Consider the following 9,160-nt stretch of genomic DNA (forward strand, 5'->3'; position numbering starts at 1 on the left):
GTGCTGCACAGCTAGGGCAGTGGAGGGGGGCACAGGACAGAGCCGTGGCATATTTGGGGAGCATGGGAAGGGGGGTGCCTTCTGCTGCTCCCACTGCTCATCTGGCTGGGGGGGCATGTGCCCCCAGATCTGTGCAGGGTGGGCAGTGGTGGTGCTGGGAGGGAGGCAAATGGGGTGGTTATGGCAGGGGTTTTTTTTTTTGTTTGGGCGTGGATGCAGCCCTCCATTGTAGCCCCGTCCCTGTGCTGTGTCCACCTGCCCAACACCGTTTGGTGCCAGCCCCAGCCCACAGCTGCAGCCTGCCCCACCTGCCCGGATCTGGGGCACACTCCCCTTCTCCAGTGAAGGAGATTCTATTGTTTTACTGTTCTAACAGTGATGGGGTTTTTTGGCATTTTTTTGGGCGGGGTGGGGGTTGTATCCAATCTAAACTTATTTGGAAATTTCAGGCCATTACAATTTGGAATATTCTGCTAAGATGGTGAAAAGGTATTCTTCGTGTTCTTTATGGCAGCCCTTCAGTTATTTGAGGACTGCTATAATGTCCTCTTAGTTGTCTTTTCTGCAAACTGAATGTGCCCATTTCCTTTAACCTCTCCTCATATGGCTTGTCACATGAGTAATAAGAAAGTTGGTTGCTAAATTCATCCTGTAGTATTAATACTTTAAATGACAGCCACCATAATACAAATGACAGTCCTATCTTGGAAGCAGTGTATTTCACAGGGTTCATACTAGAAGGGCAGTGAAGGGGACATGCCAGATGAAGCTACTATTCCCTGTTTCTCTCTGCTGTGGGCCAGATCCAGTCACTTTAGGGGCTGCTGTTCCTAAGCCATCCCAGATACTTATCCAACCTCTTTGAAGGCCTTCAGTGAAGAAGATTCCACAGCTTTCCTATGCAGGTTATTCCATTCCAAAGATCTTTTTGAATTCTAATCTTCTTCAGTGTTTTCAGGCTCCTAGTTTTGCAGACTTAAGCAAAAGGTTCTCTAGACCCATGTCCAAATGATAAGTAAAAATGTTGAATTGTGCTGGGCCTGCAATTTTAGTTAGGCCTGTGGAACCCCACTTGAGGCTGTCTGACCTTCTAACATTGGTCCATTTAGTTACTCTTTGCTTGTGGTTATTCGGCCAACCACATATCCACTTAACCTAGTGTTTCCCAGACTTTTGATACCTGGGGCATACTTCATTTTTCTGGATTAAAATCAGTGGCACACTTCACTCTTACACCCAAAAAGAGGAGTGGGGAAAAAGTAGCTTTGTGAATGCAGTTTACAGATGGCTGTTCCCAGCTCAGTATATGTGCCACAGCAAGGGAGTAGAGAGGTGGCAGAAGCAGTGGTGGCATGGGCACAGGGAAGGCCCTCCTGGGAAGGCAGTATGAGGCTGAACTGAGGCAGTAGTCTTTTTTGACAGGGCCACTCTGCTGTGCACCCCAAGATTGAGGTAAGGATATTAAAAAAACTGTGCTGCTCTAGGAGGCTGCAGGATGCAGGCATGGCTGGGGTGAACAGGGGAGCAGAGGGATACTTATTGACAAGGTTTTTCTGGAGCTTTGCTTGGCAGAGGCTGGGCAAGAGGACTCCCAGCTGCCTGCGACTGGCTGGACCTGGGAAGGAAGGAGAGGGAACCCACATTTTCCTGTCCCATGTAGGAGGGCACAGCATGTATAGCGTGCAGAACAGAGTACAGCAGAACTCTGTGCTGAGCACCTGGAAGTGCAGCATGGCTGTATCTCCAGGGTGCAGGCAGGGTGTGATGGTGGCAGTTTGTAGATGTCTGGTCCCAGTGCTGCTGCTGCTTCTCCCAGACTGTCGCTCCCTGGCAGTGGTGCATGTGCAGCCTTTAGTTATTGGGGAGCTGCACCTGGGCTGGACATCTGCAAACTGCTGCCACCTACCTCCCCACTCTCCCTGCCTGCACCCTGGGGACATGGCTGTACAGCACTCTGCATGTGTGCTGCGCCCCCAGCTTAAAATACAAATATATATTTTGCAGCACACCTTCTGGGAATCGCTGACCTAGCTGTAATTCTAGCTAGCCCACATTTCTCTAGTTTACTCTTTTATAAGAATGCCATATTGGGACTGCATCGAAAGCCTCACTGAGATACATAATGTTTAATGTATGGTCCCCATTCATCAAGCTAGTTATCCCGTTAGAAGAGGAAACTGGTAAGGCTGTGCAAAGCTTCCGTCCCTGATTCAATTTGGCCTGATTTGGTGGCTGAATCTCTGAATCCAAATCAAATTGGAGGACCTTGTAACCTCTCTGAATCAAATCGGAACCCTCCAAATCAATTCGGAGATTCAGACACAGGGACAGCTTTAAATGTTTTTTTCTACATACCTTTAGGTAGCAGGGGCTCGTGAATGCTGTGATGCTGGGGCGTACGTAGTGTCCCACAGAAGCTTGGGAGGCTCTCCAGCGTGCTTGGCAGGAGATCCAGAAGTGGACCAGAAGCACTTCCAGGCCACTTCTGGGTTTGCCAGGGAGTGTGTGGAGGGCCCTGTGCACCCCTGGCTTGGTTACTGGTGCCTCCTAGGTTTGGGGGGCATCCGGGGTGCTCCTGCAGCCGATCGCTGAGCCAGGGAGGCACAGGGGGAGCCCCCGAGCACGCTCCCCAGCAGACCCAGAAGTGAACTGGAAGTACTTCTGGTCCACTTCTGGGTTCACCGCTGAGCATGTGGAGGGCCTGCCCATACTCCTGTGGGATGCTGCATGTCACAAGCTGTGCCTGCTACTTCAAGGTATGTAGAAAAAACTTTTAAAGCTGTCTGTGTCCAAATCACTGATTCTCGGAATCAGCATCCAATCTTTAGATTTGGATTTGGCCATATAGAACTGGGGACACTGATTCAAATCACTGTCCTTGATTCAGGCTGAATCTGAATCAAATGGGGCCCACTTCGCACACCCCTAGAAACTGGGTTGTTCTGGATGATTTGTTGAAACAGAATACGCTGACAGAGCCAGAGTAGTAAAGGAGCATTGAGAATAAGCAGCGCTAATTATACTTTGAGAAGCAGACATGCAGGTACAGTTGATCAAAAGCTTTTCTTGCCTCTTGCATTCAGTTGTAATTGTTCTAATCACAGAAAATCTACATTTAACTGAGACACTCAGAAATTAAAATAAGATCACTGGTGTCATAAAAAGCGTAGAAGCCCAGTTAAGTCATAAGTTCTTGGCTATGTTTCAATTAGAATATAATGCAGACACTCCCTTTTATGGAGTCCTTATTGTTCTGGAAGCAGTATTAAGACAAAATCTGAATACACTATCTTATTCTGGAATAAATTTTCATACAGGGAGTTAATCCTATAGTACAACTTTAGTGATATAATTATGCTGCTAAATCTTCATATAGACACTCAGGAGGGAGTGATTTTTGAGGTAGCTAAATTTGTTTAACAACATTTTGACATTCTAGCCTGGCGAAGTTATGGCTTGGTATTCATTTTTAAAGTGAGCTTAGTGAGTTTTGAGATTTAGATAATGATCTTGATTAGCCTGATGGATATAAAATAGTATAGTAGAAAAAATATGTTCATTTCACTGCACGAATGCTTAGTTAAGTGGCTCTTAATGTTGTTAGACTGAAGGCAATCCTTGGAAAATGCCAGCTCATAGCTTTTACTTGTTTTTGACTATGGAAAAAATAATAGAGCCATTTTTCTATTTCAGAGAACTTGGAAAAGCCACAGCAGATCAGAATGTGTTTTTTATACTGTGTGTTCCTATTCAAAATCTTTAGGTTTACCTTGTGAGTTTCAGGCAGGTATTTGCATACTTAACAGTGCTATAGTGCAGCACCTTGGGGAACCCTTAAAAGGATCTCAAGGCACCCCTGGGTGCCGCAGCACTCTGGTTGAGAATCTGCAGCCTGGGGTGCGGGGCAGCAATCTGTAACTTACAGATCAGATTCTGCCTGTGAAGAGACTGGGTTTCCCCTACAGCAGCTAAGGGCAGCATTCTCCAGCCACAGTAGCAGAGGAGATGTACCCAGGGTCCTGTTGCCTGCCACATTCAGTTTGTTCTCTCTGCTGCAGCAGAGGATGAATCCCTAGTTTCCTAGTACCTGCCCTTTTCCATCCATTTCCTTTATGGCATCTGCAGTTTGCTGGGCAGGGAGATATGGCCCTTGGTTGAGGCTGGGTCACAAACCACTGCCCATGTTGGCAAAAGCTTGTCAAACCCTGCACTAGAAGGTCTTACTGCTTCATAGGAACTAGAGGTGTACTGCATATTGTATCAGCATCATTAAAGAGGAAAATTGACCTTATCGGCAATCGTTTTTTCTTGGCTGATATGGCTGATAATGTTGCTGATAAATGCTGCATATATGTGCTCAGTTGCAGGATGCATGTGGCCAGGAATGCAGCCAAGTAACTTGGGCAGCATCCCCCGTAGTGAGGGAAGGAGTGGGGCTGGAGGGGGGAGCTGCTCTCTGCCACTGTGAGCACCTCCAGAGGAGGTGTGGGGGGCATGTGCCCCTGGATTTGTGCATGGGGTGAGGGCAGGTTGCCTGCTGTGGTCTTGGGGCCAGGGTCTGCACAAGTCACTTCTCACTGGGGGTGCTGGGCAAGGGCAGGGCAGGCGGCTGCAGCACTGGGAGGGTTGGCTCTTATAGGGTGGGCTATAGCCACCCTAAAGTTCTTTGTAGCCACCCCTCCCAGCACAGCCCCGGCTCAGGCCTCCCTGCCAGGAAGAAGCTGGCACAGCTCCTGGCCCTGAGCAACAGGCAGCCTGCCTTCACACCACGCACAAATCTGGGGGGGTCACATGCCCCCCATGCCTCCTTCAGGCATGCATGCAGCAGCAGGGAGCTGCCTCCCCACCCCAGTCCCTGGCCCATGGTTCTGTCCCGCTCCTAGGGTAGCATTCACCACCCTGGCTGGGAAGCTTCTGTTCCTGCCCCATTCCCTCTCTCACCATGGGGGCCTCAGTCTGCCCCCCATGTCCCTTCCCGCACCACACACTGGCAGGAGGCTGCTGTCCAAGCTATTGGGCTGCATTCCTGTAAATTGGCTGTCGGATCAGTATTGGCCAGTATGGCTAGTTAATAATCGGCCATCAGTATTAGCTGAGAATCTAAAGTACCCCTAACTTTAATGAAAAATTGCAACACGTTTCTCAAAGGCATGTTAGTTGGTATTCATGCTGTTTCCAGTCCCTAATGCTGGATAGTTTTGTACAACTGTTTAGTATAAAAATTTAACAAGCAGAAGCAGGGCTAAAATTACATTATGAATCATTCGGTTTGAGACTCTACAAATTCTAAATGAAAATTGTTAGTTTCCTTTTAAATATAAGGACATCTAGTTTTTAGAATTTTAGGGGTAATGAGAACATGAAATATGTTGAGACCTGTTGAATAAAAAGGCCCAAGTTTCAGTGCCCAACAAACAAACAAAAAGTGAATAAACTAGTATCTAAATCCAGTTAATTGTTATCATTATGGTCTTATAAAGAAAAGATCTCCTTGGTTGGATTTTGGGGAAGAAAAGGGAGTCTTAAATAATCCGTGCTCTGGGAAATGAATAGAGGGAAATTCTCAAATTAGTCAACAATAAGGAAAGTTATCATTAAGATTGTATTAAAATCCTCAGATGTAGTGGATCATTCCTAATAATGATCTTTTAGTCTGTTTGTAGTAGGGCCAGTTGAAATGACTTGGGTCAAGATGTGGCTTCACTCTTGACTTCCTTGGCTTCTGTGCTTGTTAGACCTTTGGAATATATTGTGTTGGGTTTGACTTCTTTTGATGTTATTGGGTCTCATTTTATGGTGCATCCTCTGGATGATGTGTTAGTTCCTTTTAAATGTCTGGAAAAAGAGTAATTTAGAAGTAAGGATGAGGTTTTGTCAGGGTCTGCAGAGATGTTAGTAGAATCTCAGGGGGTTTTTTGGAAGTAAGGCAGTATCTTGCAGAAGTGACAGAACTTATGAGGTGGCTTGGTTTTTGTAGTAGTGTTTTGCAGAACACAAGTGTCTAAAACCTAAAAGGATTACACCCGAGTCTGATACTTTTACTCTTCAACTGTAAATGTACAGAAATCTACATTTGGATGGCAGTTGGTATTTGGACATATTTCGTATTGCATAAGCTGGAGTGTCCTGGGCAGTGCATACCTAGCTGAGTAGAAACAATTGTTGCAATTTATTTACTTGACTTTCAGCATGAAGTGTAACTGCTTTCCTCTGTATAAAAGGAAAATAACCGTGTTAGGATTCTCTCTTTGGTTAGTAAGATGAAATAACCAATGCATTATGGGAGTTGTGGTCTACTGACTTTGTTGGTGTGCAAGCAGTATAAATATCCCTGCATATGTGGTGTAATGCCTCCAGACCAGATGCAGTTAAATCATTAATGATCAAATAGGAGCTTCAAAGTGATGCGTTAAAAGTCCAAATTTGTTACCTATGTTATCAGTTAACTGGGCAAAGGGAATATATACATCTTTAATGGGCTTCATTTGTTCCTTTATTATGTACATACTTAGATTCCTATGGTGCTTTTAAATATAACACTTGGCCCCAAAGAACTTTTTGTCTTTGGGTTGTGAAGGGAAGGAGCTCTGATGTAGAAATGTTGACAGGACTGGCGCACGTGTTGGTAGTACCACGTGTTCTTTGCTTGCATTAAGTATTTCTAGCTTCCCTTAAACTTAACTTATTGTTGAATAGTTTTTTTAAGACTGATGCTTGGTTTTGATTTGCATGATGAGGTGACGGCTTAGCTTTCTGGCTTAAAATTGCACTCCAGCTGTAAGGAACACTGGAACAATAAATTATTAGGACAAGAATGATACTGATACTCCTTCAAGTGTGTGTATATGTGTTCCTCTTCCACTGCTACAGCCGGAAAAAATAAATCTGGGGCAGTCCAGTGCAACCCTTAACCTCTGCCCTGCCCCCCAACTTCTTCCCAGCCCCCTCATTGTCAGACCCTACTCTCCCTGAGTACATGGAAGTGAGGGGCATATTTGAAAATGCTGGCTTTCAGATTGACATACATGTAGTAATTTTCATATTATCAAGTTAATATGGGTACCAGTAGATTTAGTTCATTCAGAATTGATGCATTTTACCTTTTTTGAAACTACTACAGGTTTTTGCATAGGTACCCCATAAACATTAAGCTGCATTTCTGTTTCTATTTATATATAGTCCAAACTATGCCTGAAATTAGTCCAAAGCCAAAAAGGCTCATGATTTACCATATAGCTGCTGGGCCTCAGCAGAGTTGAGAGTGTTTCAAGCCATGGTGACCCCATAGCTGAGCACTGCTCCGTATGGGTGAACACTTCAGATCCTCCCCCTCCCCACCCTAATTAACCCTCCACTTTGACCAGGCTTTTGGTTGTAGCCATGTTGGTCTAAGGACATAAGCAGGCAAGGTCTTTGAGTAGATGTGGCATCTTATTAGACCAACTGAGCAGTTGGAAAAAACTTCTTAGCAAGCTTTTGGGTGCTCTTCAGGCATAGGGAGTCTCTGCTGTTCTGAGACTTCAGGGAATGAGAAGCTAAAAGTGTGGCAGGGGGTCAGTGAATACAATAAGTGGAAATTAAGAAAACAAAAGGTAGAGCAGGGAAGAGGGAATAAGTGTGGTGGGGAACCAAAGGTGAGTAAGGGAGACTCAATAGCAGTAGAAATTGGAGGTAGAAAAGAGGCTGTCTGTGAAAAAGGAAATAGCTAGAAATTAGGAAGACAAAGGGCAGAAAAGGAGGGGAGGGGAGGGGAGGGGAAGAAGAGTGCGAGGTCAGGTCTGTCAGGGATTTTCTGAACATTGGGTTTTCCAAGGGCTTTTCCAAACACTTAATGAACATTGACAGTCCAATCTTCATATCGTAAAATTGCATGTTGATTTTGTTTCTAGTAATACGCAAACCTAGCAAAATTTGAATGTAGGCCTTCTTGTGCTACTTAATTGTTAGAGGTGAGATCTACCCTTTGCCTATATGCTGAATAACTGGAGCGTATTTAGAGGTAACCACTAATTAAGAAGCTTAAATGTTCCCTCTGTGCTCCCGCTTTTAAAGATGAAACTGTTATTTCTTCCCCTTGTTCTGAAATAATGATGGTTCAGTCATTGGTGTAACATGTAGGAGAAGCTGTCATACTAAACTACTGAAACCTAGTGGACTACATCTAAACATTGTGTATTTTAATTGGCATGCAAGGATTACTTAAATTGTTGGTTTCAGTGAGGTTTAGAGGTTTTATACTGCTTCAGAGGCCTATGGCTATAAAAGAGAAAGCAATATGTTGGACTTCAGTTGAAGGAAAACTTCATGGTGGATTATGGGGATCAGTGTTCTTTAGGCAAGAAATGCAAGTGGATGAACCGGTGTCATGCCCATAGCCTTCTCTTTAGCTGAGAGAAGACATGAGGATTTGTCTCTTTTTTTTTTGAGTCCAGCTCCTAGAGGGCAATTCAGGAAGAGCAGTGAAGAGCTGATAGCCAGTCTTGCAGCCATCATTGTTGGTTCTTAGCCAAGCATACTTCTTTTGTGCATGAATGTCCTTGCTGGAATATGTTAGGATTAGATAAATCAAGACCTGCTTACTAATACCTATTATTTTAATTACTACAGGACTGTGGTAGCATCTCAGTTTTTAAGGATTACGATATCCAAATATATGTCCGTATTTCAGCTGCAAATTACACATGAACATTAAATTTTATCCACATTCTTTGCTTGAGAAAGTAAATTGTAGCTTTACCTGTTGCACTTCTAAATGTAGAACATGGATCTTGGATCTTTGGAATAAGAGAACCATATTTTCTTTCACCTTTTGGCCATCAGGATGACTTTTTGGATGCCCTGCTTATTCATTCCAAAGCACCATGTCTGCATGCCTCTTTCAGCAGATGCTTTGATTTCTTGGCATGTAAAGCATAGGTGATTGAGCTGAGCACAAATCAGGAGTATCACGTGGGAAGTACATGAATACTGATCTTCCCATGCAATTTAAAGACCATGAAACGTTGTTAAATGTATTCGCTAAAAGTTGTGGAGCATACATGGATATCTTGTAAAATTTAAGCCTTGGTATTTATGTAGCAGCAAGTCTCGTTTTTACAGGTTTTAAAGCTTCCTACTTAATGCTTTTTATGAAGTAACTATTTTGGTAAAAAGCAGTGTT

This window comes from Gavialis gangeticus, unplaced genomic scaffold (assembly GCF_001723915.1).
Source record: "Gavialis gangeticus isolate Ggan-Ray unplaced genomic scaffold, GavGan_comp1, whole genome shotgun sequence".
Lineage (NCBI taxonomy): Eukaryota > Metazoa > Chordata > Crocodylia > Gavialidae > Gavialis > Gavialis gangeticus.